Consider the following 10,945-nt stretch of genomic DNA (forward strand, 5'->3'; position numbering starts at 1 on the left):
ATGTCAAGCAGGACCAAAACCACCTCATATTGAGTCGGCGGGCTTATTTGTCCTGTTTACATAATTGGGGGTGAAGGAAGTCTGATTTTGTGGTTCAGGGGATAATCCGATAGACCGTGATAGTTCTGTAGGGTAATTCGTACTTTTTCATTTCTAATAATTTGTATTGGCCAAACCGGAGAGGTACACTATGCCATGATTTTGTAAATTTAATTTGATCGTAGACATTACCAGCTTAAGAATTGGAGTGGCTAACGGATATGCAGTTACAAAAGCACAAAATAGGTCTTAACTTATTTTTTAGTAGTTCCACGTGGGTCTCTGTCAGTATAGTACGTACTGTACTATCAGTATTATCACTAGTAACAACAGTGCTCTAAACCAATGATTTATCAGTTCTACTTGCGTAAAAAATATTGTTCCAATGATTAAGGTGGTAATGTAAATATATATGCTCCATCGAATGAGAAAGGATGAAATTGCGCTCGAGATTGATTCTACTGCAAGTACATAACACAGTGAAATTGGTGATTTTTTCAGTGTAAGCCATATATGCAAAGTTTTTGCAAGGGTCAGGTTGCATATATATGGACTTACGAATTGTGATGGAACAATTTGACAAGATAAATTTATCCTAAACTTATCCATTCACTACTTCAGTATCTAAACTTATCCTCGTTAGCTTGCAATTACATAGACTTCGACTACCTTGATAGGTTACTGTACTGAAAGCAATTCAATAAATTGCTTGAGAATCATATCATCAGGTCTTGAGAGTTGGAATCCTATGGAGACTAGCAGGGCAGCATTTAAAAATCCTCTAGTGGTTTTTGAAATGCAGTGGGTAGAAATCTGGGGTATTTTTTCTGTACGATCTGCAAATTAAAACTGGCGTTATATACCATTAATTTCTCACCAAATAAATACACTTGTCAGTGTTACCAACTCATAAAATTGATGTATTGATGGGGGAGCAGAGGGGTCATGCTACTACATGAGGGTGTTCGCCGCACATATGTTTTCTTTCGGAGCTTTCTAAAGCTCGTTTGGGTGGTGTATGTGTGGTTAGGGCGTTAGGCACGGAAGGCATCATGATTTCTAGATGGTCATATACTGTGGCCGGTAGTTCATATTTGAAAGCTAAACGTAAAATGGAGAGACAAGTTTGTGAGTTCGTGAGTTTCTGGTGCTGCATTGCTGTTTTTGGAGGTATCTTGGAGTGTAGTGTGGCACTGCCCTCCTCTCGCTGATCGGAGTTGCGTTTAGCCACCGCAGTAGTTTTTCTTTTCCTACCTATAGTTTTCTTTTGTTTTACCTTTTCTTTGTCACCTGGCATAGGCATGTCTGGCTAATTGCGTTAGGTAAGAAAAACTCTTCTACCTTTTAATATATTAGTATGCAATCATTTTGCATGTTCGCGAAAAAATGGTTTCTGGTGCTGCAGTACTGCAATGGACTGAAGGAAACACAGATTTTTTTTTATTAAAAAAAATCGATCCCTTCATGGGAGTTTAGTTATAATATTTACTTGCAGGATACTATTCTCCTTGTTTGCACTTCAAATTATTTTGCACAGTCTTTAGACTAGCATCGAATATGCAAAATTAATGGAGTAAAGACCTCCATAGTTCCAACAAGTGACTAGACTGCTCAAAGTTTGACCAAATTTATTAAAAAGATAGTAATATTTTCGACCCAACATAAATTTATTTTTGACCAAGTTTATTTACGACGACGATGAGGAGGCGGCGCCGCTGACTCTGCTTGCACACGTTGGATCTCAAGCATCTCTTGTTATCTTTTTTCTCCATGGCTGCTACGACAGCAAAGTGCTGTGGTTGTGATGTTGAACTACTGGCTTCCAGTCTCTTGACGATTTCTCTCAAGCTAGCTTGAGTTGAATCCCCAGTCAAGCCGCTGGAGGTGGCTGCTATTGCTAATGTTCTGGTAGTTGAGGCTGCTGTGCTACTAATTTCTCCATGCCGATATAGCCAGTGCTTGAGTTCTTGCTCACCTTTTCCTTTGATCTACTCGGCTGATTTTCCTAGACATGGTTTCTATGGCTGTAACCAGTACTACTGCAGTTGCTGCTTGTTTTGGTTTCTACGACCAAAATGACTTGGTAGCACGAATGGCGGTGGGCGTTAGACGACGACGACGAGACGGCGCCACCGGCTCCTCGTGCACGCGTGCCGGCCAGCCGGCCGTGGCTGGTCGCGGCAACGGCGCCCGGGTGCGTGTGGCACCCGCGGTGATTTTTGCTTTTTTTTTTTGTTTTTTTCGTGCGGACAGTATAATTTGACCACATGGGATAATTGATTATCCCGTGGGCCTACTTAACCCGACCGTACGTGAAAATGATTATCTGGTGTAGTTGGGCCGCCCGTACGGAAAAATGTTTTTCGTAGCAGTGGTTATTGGACTGGAAACAATTGAAAAAATCGATTAAGAATAATATATAATAGGTTGAGAGTAGGGAAACTTTTAGTTGGTGGAAAACTAGTGTAAAATTTTTTTGGGTGCGAATCAGTACATAAAACGGGCGACACAAACATGAATTTCAGTGAGGAATCCCATGTGAGGATTTTCAGAAAATAAATATACACTTATATGGCCTTGTGAGGAAGGTCTTGTCACCACTACCATCTTATAATGTTTATGTTTTGTTGGAGGAGGATCAGGCTGCTACATATGTTCTCCATACATATGTTTTTTTGGGAGCTTTCCGAAAATCATACCACGTTCTAAGTCCAGTTTTCCAATCCTAAATTGCATATGTCATACAGGGATATATGTGCGTTTGGCATGGAAGGCATCATGATTTCTATATGGTCATATACTCCGGTTCATAGTTCATAAATTTGAAAGCAGGACAAAAAATGGAGAGAGAGCAGTCAGTGAGCTTGTGAGCTTCTGGTACTGTGTTACTCCTTCCGTCCCTAAATACAAGAGATTTTGGTTGGATGTGACACATCAATTCATTTGTTTAGGATAATAGGAAGGAGCTGCGCAATGGCAGAGAAAAGTCCAAAATGGCTGTATTGGAAAGAACATTCCTTAGTGGAAATTGAGTTATAGTATTGAGTAGTAGGGTACTATTCTCTTATAAATCCTTCAAATTGATTTCACTTTTCCCTGTTTTGGACAAGCATGGTATATGCGCAAATTTTATTGCACAAAAGTATGCATAATTTCCAAGCTAGCTTCCAGCAAGGAACTTGACAAGCGTTAGCAACTGACGACTACTTCTTGGGATAGTGATGTTCTAGGTCTGAGACTAAGCGCAAAACTAAAGCTCCAGTTTTGTATTTGAGAATTGAGATGGCACTACCCCAGTTCAAATTACAATGAGGTGTATAATTTTACAGCGAGTACTGGTTTGGTTTGAGTTTTCTATTGATGGTATTTTTTGGGGGAGTGCTGCTGATGTGCAAAACCGGCCCCAGAAATTTGATGAAATCATTACTGAAAAAATACAGTTGCTTCACTGCACTGAAATGACAAAAGTGAGATGCGCGCCCAATTCCTAGTGAAAATATAGAGATTTACTTCGGTCCAACAAAAAGTAACACGAGGTACCAGTACCTCACGGTACTAGATCGTTTTCGATCATTGGATCTAGTTAGGCAGGATGAGTATTGTTAGATCCAATGATCGGAAACGGTTTGGTACAGGTACCGGTACCACGAGGTACTTTTTACTGAACCGTAGCAAATCTCGAAAATATAACCCCTTCAATTTTAATGAAAACGGGCGAAACAAGAGGATAATTCCCTGAAATTAAACTAAATCAAGATCCTCAAAGGTCAAGAGCTAAACGACAAATGATAAACCGTCGCCAATAATTCAATACTGAATGGCAGTTTGGTGAACATGACCTTTCCGATCACGGCGTGCATGCAAGCCTGACGCCTCTCAGACCTTTCGAAGTAATGGACTCAGTAGCATATGCCAACCTAACAATAAAATTATCCCCCGAACTATCACAGTCGGCCAAATTACCCTCATAAACCCGAAAATCAGTCATCGTTAACCCTAAACTTTCAATACCGGAAAAATTACCCACCTCAACTCAATCCGTTTTGGCCAACACGGCACACGCGTGGCAATTCATGCAGTATTTTATTTAAAAAAAAAAAAGTGGAACCCACATGTCATACTCTTCTTCCCTTCTTCCTCTCACTCTCTTCTCTCTCGCTCTTCCTCTCTCTCGCGCAGCGCGCACGGCGAGGACGGGCGGTGGGCGTGTGCGGTCGGCGAGGACAGCGCTGGGACGGGCGGTGAGCGTGGGCCGGCGGCACGGACGGCGCAGACGGCGACGCGGACTGCGCGGACAACCCGCGCTGGAGCGTCGACAGGCTCACGGTGGAGTTTCATCGACACCAACAGCTCGAACCACATCAACCGCCTGATCACCACAGCCGTCGACGCGTGGGGCGGCGTCGAGCGTACCTCGACGTCGCCGCCGCTCTCCTGACGTCGTCGTCGTCGGCGCAGTTGGATCAGCCGGCCTACGAATTCCCCGACGGTTGCATCAGCGAAGATCGATCCCCACGTACGCCACGGCTCCCTATGAGCGCGCCATGGCGAGCTGCCCGTCGCTCCGAGCCCTCCACCTCGTCTCCTGCCAATGCCGTAACTCCAAGGTCGTGATCGACGCGCCATTGCCGGCTCTTCAGCTAGACATGTATACTATGCAACATATTCCGTGTCTGATTTTGGTTGATTTTATCGGCTAATGCCGGTTAGTTAGGATAAGGTTAAAATCCCACCGGTTTTCCTATCCTAACAAGAAACAAACTAAGAGATAAATTTGTTTTGTGTGATCGGTACAAAATAGATTCGAATTTTAGATTAAGATAAACCTCCGAGCCCCACCAGTGTCGCTATATATAAAGAAAGAGAATGAGGGATGCTAGGTGACGACTCAACTCTCTCCAACCCTAAACCCTAAATCAATCGCCCGATCGATTAGACACTGGAAGGGGTTCGTGAGGTATCTCACAGTAGAAGAAACAAAGGAGAAGAAAGAAGAAGAGCAATGGCTTCATCTCAGGTCAGTAGATCAATTAATTTCCGCATGAGCAGAAGGTGATTATGTTTAGGCTAAGACTCAATTAATTAATTGGATTAATTTCCAACATCTGAATCTAGGACTCAAACTCATTGCATATCCTATTCATTTATTGTGGTGGCCTTGTTAGCTGAGGTGAGAGTAGATGAATTATCTAATTAGATGGAACTGGTCATCATCAAGTCATGCAACTGCATGAGTCGGCTAGACAACTACATCCACTATTTTTTTTTCTATATGCATTTTGTGATTAGACTATATTAGGAATCAAGGGAACTCACGCGAACATAGTGGACACAAATCACACTTACACGTGAAGAGCACAAGAAAAAAGAACACAGCACACAGAGTATTTTGTGGCACAAGCACTCAACTAGTGCTTTTTCTCTTGCTAATTTTCTTCACACTTAAACAAATGATTACAATGAGCAGCTATTTATAACCCACGCATACTACTAATCGCACATACACACACGAAGCTGGTTGTTCCGATTCTCAAGCTACACATGACGCCCACGTCCGGTTTACTTGGCCACAACTCCACAAGTATCGCAACTGTTGACTCAGGCCGCATCTCCACTACTGAGTCCTCGCCGACGTCCTTGCTTGCACCAACCAACTAACCTACATGCATGCACATGCATCTGCAACTAACTAATGCATCCAAGACTAATTCACCACATGATCCTGATACTAATCCCAACCTGCGCGCACGCACTACTTGGCTGCCAATCTACTTTAAGCACTCTACCACATTTTGTGCTTCACGGGAGATTAGCTCGCTATGCCACAACCACTAATGCGTGCAGCTGACAACTTAATTAGTCTACTCCTACAACTAAATGTGATGCCATGCAACAAAACAAACATGATCACGTAGTACAACAAGATTATTTCTAACAGACTATACATGACCTCCGGGAGCTCGTCGTCGTCAACGGCGGCGACCTGAGCATACGCTTCCTACACGACCTTCCCAGCCTCGAGACGCTCGTCAGCGTCCAGAACAGCGGGGAGCTGTACCACCCCGACGCCGCGCCGCGCCAGTGTCGCCTTCCGCGTCGGCCAGCAGGAAGGGGACGGCGGCTTGCTGCCATTGCTGGAGAGGCTCAAGCGCGACACCGCGCTGTCCACTCTCGGGATCAGGGTTTGAAATTTCGGTTCGAAATTTCAGAAATTTGGCCCCTCACCAAAATGCTCACATCTCACCCGAAAATTTCGGTTTTTTTGCAATTTTTTGTGAATTTGGTCAAATATTATTCAAAATAAGTCAAAAATTCAAAAAATTTCATACGAAAAAAAATCTGGAATTTCAGAAATTTCGATTATTTCGGTTCTTCGCCCACTTGCCGCAGAAATCTTAGTTTCGAAGTTTAAAACCCTACTCGGGATAAGGACAGCGGGCGGTGGTGGATGCGGCTGGAGGTGGGGCTCCGGATGGTAGCGGCGGCCGGCAGAGGAGATACCATACTCCATCTCGTTCAGTGTGCCGGCATCACCGTCGGGGATACACCTCGGTGTGTCCGTCGTCCGCGACGATGTGCGGCTGGTGGCGGAGGCGATAGCTAGAGGCGGAGGTGGAGTTCGCCGCCGCCACCTCTGCGTCCCGCGTGGTCGCCGCCTCCGTGACTCCGTGTCCCTCGCCGCCGCTGCTCCCTCCAGGACCGTGGCGCCGAACGCCTGCCTGCCGTCACGCCGTGCGTGCCGCCCTAAGCGCCGACGTCCGCGCCGTCCGCGCCGCCTGACCACGCCCACCGCCCATCCCCACGCCCACCACCCGTCCTCGCCGTGTGCACTGCGTGAGAGAGAGAGAGAGAGGAAGAGGGGAAGAAAAGTATGACATGTGGGCTCTGCATTTTTTTATTGAATAAAATATTGACTAGATTACCATGCGTACGCCACGTTGGCCGAAACCGCTCTGGATTGGGTTGAGGGGGATTATTTGTCTGGTATTGAATGTACAGGGTGAACGATGATTAGTTTTCGGGTTTAGGGGGGTAATTTGGTTGAACGCGCTAGTCGGGGGAGGGGGTAATTCGTACCTTTTCCTAACATTAATGGCCAACTACAAAAGTTCATGAAAGAATTCCCATCTCTTATAAGTGAAGCTTCACTGGGACGATAAATGCAATATTGTTGCTACTGGGGAGCCATCTGACAGACTCACAGTTGCAGGGTGCTAGCTTGCCACAAGGATCTTGCATATATATGGAGTTCTTCAGAAATTATGTATACCACAATATGAATTCAAATTCCACTCTCTAGCTTGCAAGTGTTAAACAGAGGTATATTATAGGTTTGGAAGGCATTTGGAATTTTAGATGCCCATCCTGGAGGGTGACGACTCTTCTGTGCAACCTGGGGAGAAAGTGATATACGACATTTGGTTTGAAGGAAGGAAAGACACACGAAAAAACTAAGCACTTTGGCTCCCCTGTGCCTCTAAGAATATAATTTTACCGTAGTGGCAGAGCAAAGGTGTACAGCTCCACCAACTGGGAATGACAGCCACAGGGCTCAGCAGCTCCGGAGCTCAGGTATTGTGTGCCTAACCACGATGGTACATTACAGCCATATTATCTCCTGAATGAAGAGCGTTTTGTTGAACAATTGCCATGCTTCAACTCTTGTTTGATGAACTAGGCAGATGGAACCAATGGATGTCTGCTTGGGTGTATTTTTCGACCACGGGGATGGCGACATGTTTCAAAATTTTCATATAAACCAATGGATGTTTTACACGCAAAGTTACGTAAACAATAAAAAAAATCAAATTCAAATTCATTGTAGATGCTGATGTAAAAAGAATTTGAATTGAAGTTGATGTACAATTATTTGAAATGTTTTGTATCTTCATATATGTCTTGAATGTAAAATTCAATTTTTCTGGTGAACGTACATCAGCTATTAACTTTTTGAATTTTCGGAACACAGCGTCAAGATGTAGTCTGGAATCTCTGAAGGTGGTATATAACAGCTCCCCTGAGCACCATACAATGTATGTTTCTGTAGATATATAATACATTCAAATATATGATACAAGATTGCGACGAAATGAATTGATCAAAACATTAATATTCCTGCTACAGTGCAATGAATATTGGCAATTTATCTCCAACATTTCCTGTCTAAACACAGAGGACGCATTAGTTGGTCCTTAATTTGGCACCAGGATACCGAACGCATATATCATGTGCCCGAGATACTATATATAATTTTTTGAAGCTTACCCGAAGGTTTTAATTAAAAAGGTCACTGGCTTCTTTTATGGATACAGTTAGAGGAAGTAGGCTTATTTCTAGAAAACCATTTTATAGAATAGTTTTCATATTTTAAATATTCATATGGATTATGCTAGTTCATTCACCATCACGGTTCTAAACCATAGGAAGATTTATTGTAGAATCAGTGGCGGATCCAGGAATATTTTTGAGCCTGGGCAAGTCTAACGGCGAAAAACAAGCATCCAAAATTAATACAAATATGTATACCTTTTATCATATACGCATGTAAAATTGACGGTCGTTGAGTTCTAATTTAGGAGAGGAAATCTAGTGTACGAGAATATATCAAAGAGATGACTATGGAGTTTGTACTATCTTATTGAAAAGAAAAAAGACTGATACCACAAAGTTATACTCTCTCCTTCCCTAAATGTTTGACGCCGTTGACTTTTTTAAACATGTTTGACCGTTCGTCTTATTCAAAAACTTTTGTGAAATGTGTAAAACTATATGTATACATAAAAGTATATTTAACAATAAATCAAATGATAGGAAAAGAATTAATAATTACTTAAATTTTTTGAATAAGACGAACGGTCAAACATTTTTAAAAAAGTCAACGGCGTCAAACATTTTAGGATGGAGGGAGTATAATTTAATTTTGCCTTTAGATCTCAGTTGTGACGGTGTGGAATTGAATTAATTATCTTGAATGTAATAGGCATTTAGTAAACAATGGTAGTCAACTACTTTATACCCTACTATTGTCGATCAGTGCTACCAACTCATAAAATTGATGTATTGTTGAGGGAGCAGAGCTGTGTTCGCCACACATATGTTTTCTTTCGGAGCTTTCTGAAAATCATGCCATGTTCTGAATCTAATTTGCCCATGAGCTTTCTGAAGCTCGTTTGGGTGGTGTATGTGTGGTTAGGGCGTTAGGCACGGAAGGCATCATGATTTCTAGATGGTCATATACTGTGGCCGGTAGCTCATATTTGAAAGCAAAACGCAAAATGGAGAGACAAGTTTGTGAGTTCGTGAGTTTCTGGTGCTGCGTTGCTGTTTTTGGCCGTTTCTTGGGAGTTTAGTGTGGCTCTGCTCCCCTCCCGTTGATCGGAGTTACGTCTAGCCACCGCAGTAGTTTTTCTTTTTCCTACCTACAGTTTTTTTTTGTTTTGCCTTTTCTTCCTCACCTGGAGTAGGCATATATGGCTAATTGCGTTGTGTAAGAAAAACTCTTCTACCTTCTAATATATTGATGTGCAATCATTTTGTGTGTTTGCAACAAAAAGAGTTTCTGGTGCTGCAGTACTGCATTGGTCTCAAACTCTCAATAAACTGAAGGAAGCTCAGATTTTCCTTTTTGTATTAAAAAAAATCGATCCCTCTTCATGGGAGTTTAGTTATAATATTTACTTGCAGGATACTATTCTCCCTGTTTGCACTTCAAATTATTATGCACAGTTTTTAGACTAGCATCGGGTATGCAAAATTAATGGAGTAAAGACCTTACTAATTCCAGCAAGTGACTAGACAGGCATTACAAATTCACGACGACTAAAAATTTTGATGTTCTCTTATGTTCATACTAAGCGCAAAACTAAAGCTCTGGTTTTGTATTTGATGGCACTACGAATCAAGTGCATTCACAATATTCCAAACAGTAAGTACTGCTGATAAGGTTTGGTTTTGGTTTTGGATGCAATTGGTACATTCTTTTGGGTAGCTGCTGGTGTATCGCAAAAGCCCAGAGTTTCGATAAAAATAATTACTGAAAAATACAGATGCCTCCATTCTGAGTGACAAAATTGAGATGCACATAGGCAGATCATGAGCTACACTGTCAGATCACGAGATCACTGAGCATATCTTGTTAGGTAGCGATTTCGTAGATCTGATTACCTTGATAAGCTGTTGGACCAGAAACAATTGAAAAAATCGCTTGAGAATAATATATAATAGGTTGAGAGTAGGGAAACTTTTAGTTGGTGTGGAAAACTGGTGTAATTTTTTTTTTTGGGTGCGAATCAGTACGCAAAAGGGGCGACACAAACATGAATTTCGGTGAGGAATTCCATGTGAGGATTTTCAGAAAACAAATATACACTTATATGGCCTTGTGAGCAACGGTCTTGTCAGTACTATCGTCTTGCTGGAGGAGGATCAGGCTCATGCTACATATGTTCCTCATACATATGTTTTCTTCGGGAGCTTTCAGAAAACAATACCACGTTCTAAGTTCAATTTTCCCATCCCAAATTGCATGTCATGCAGAGATATAAGTGTGTTAGGCATGGAAGGCATCATGATTTCTATATTCTCATATACTCCGGCTCATAGTTCATAAATTTGAAAGCAGAACAAAAAGTGGAGAGAGCAGTCAGTGAGCTTGTGAGCTTTGTGGTACTGTGTGGTACTTCATTTGTTTGGGTTCATAGGAAGAACAAGTCCAAATTGGTTGTATTGAAAAGAACATTGCTTAGTGGAAGTTGAGTTAGAATATTGATGAGTAGTAGGGTACTATTCTTATCTGAATCATTCAAATTTATTTCACTTTTCCCTGTTTTCGACAAGCATGGTATATGCACATATTTTATTGCGTAATAATCTGCATAATTACCAAGCTAGCTTCCAGCAAGGAACT

The sequence above is a fragment of the Oryza glaberrima genome, chromosome 12 (genome assembly GCF_000147395.1).
Source record: "Oryza glaberrima chromosome 12, OglaRS2, whole genome shotgun sequence".
Taxonomy (NCBI): domain Eukaryota; kingdom Viridiplantae; phylum Streptophyta; class Magnoliopsida; order Poales; family Poaceae; genus Oryza; species Oryza glaberrima.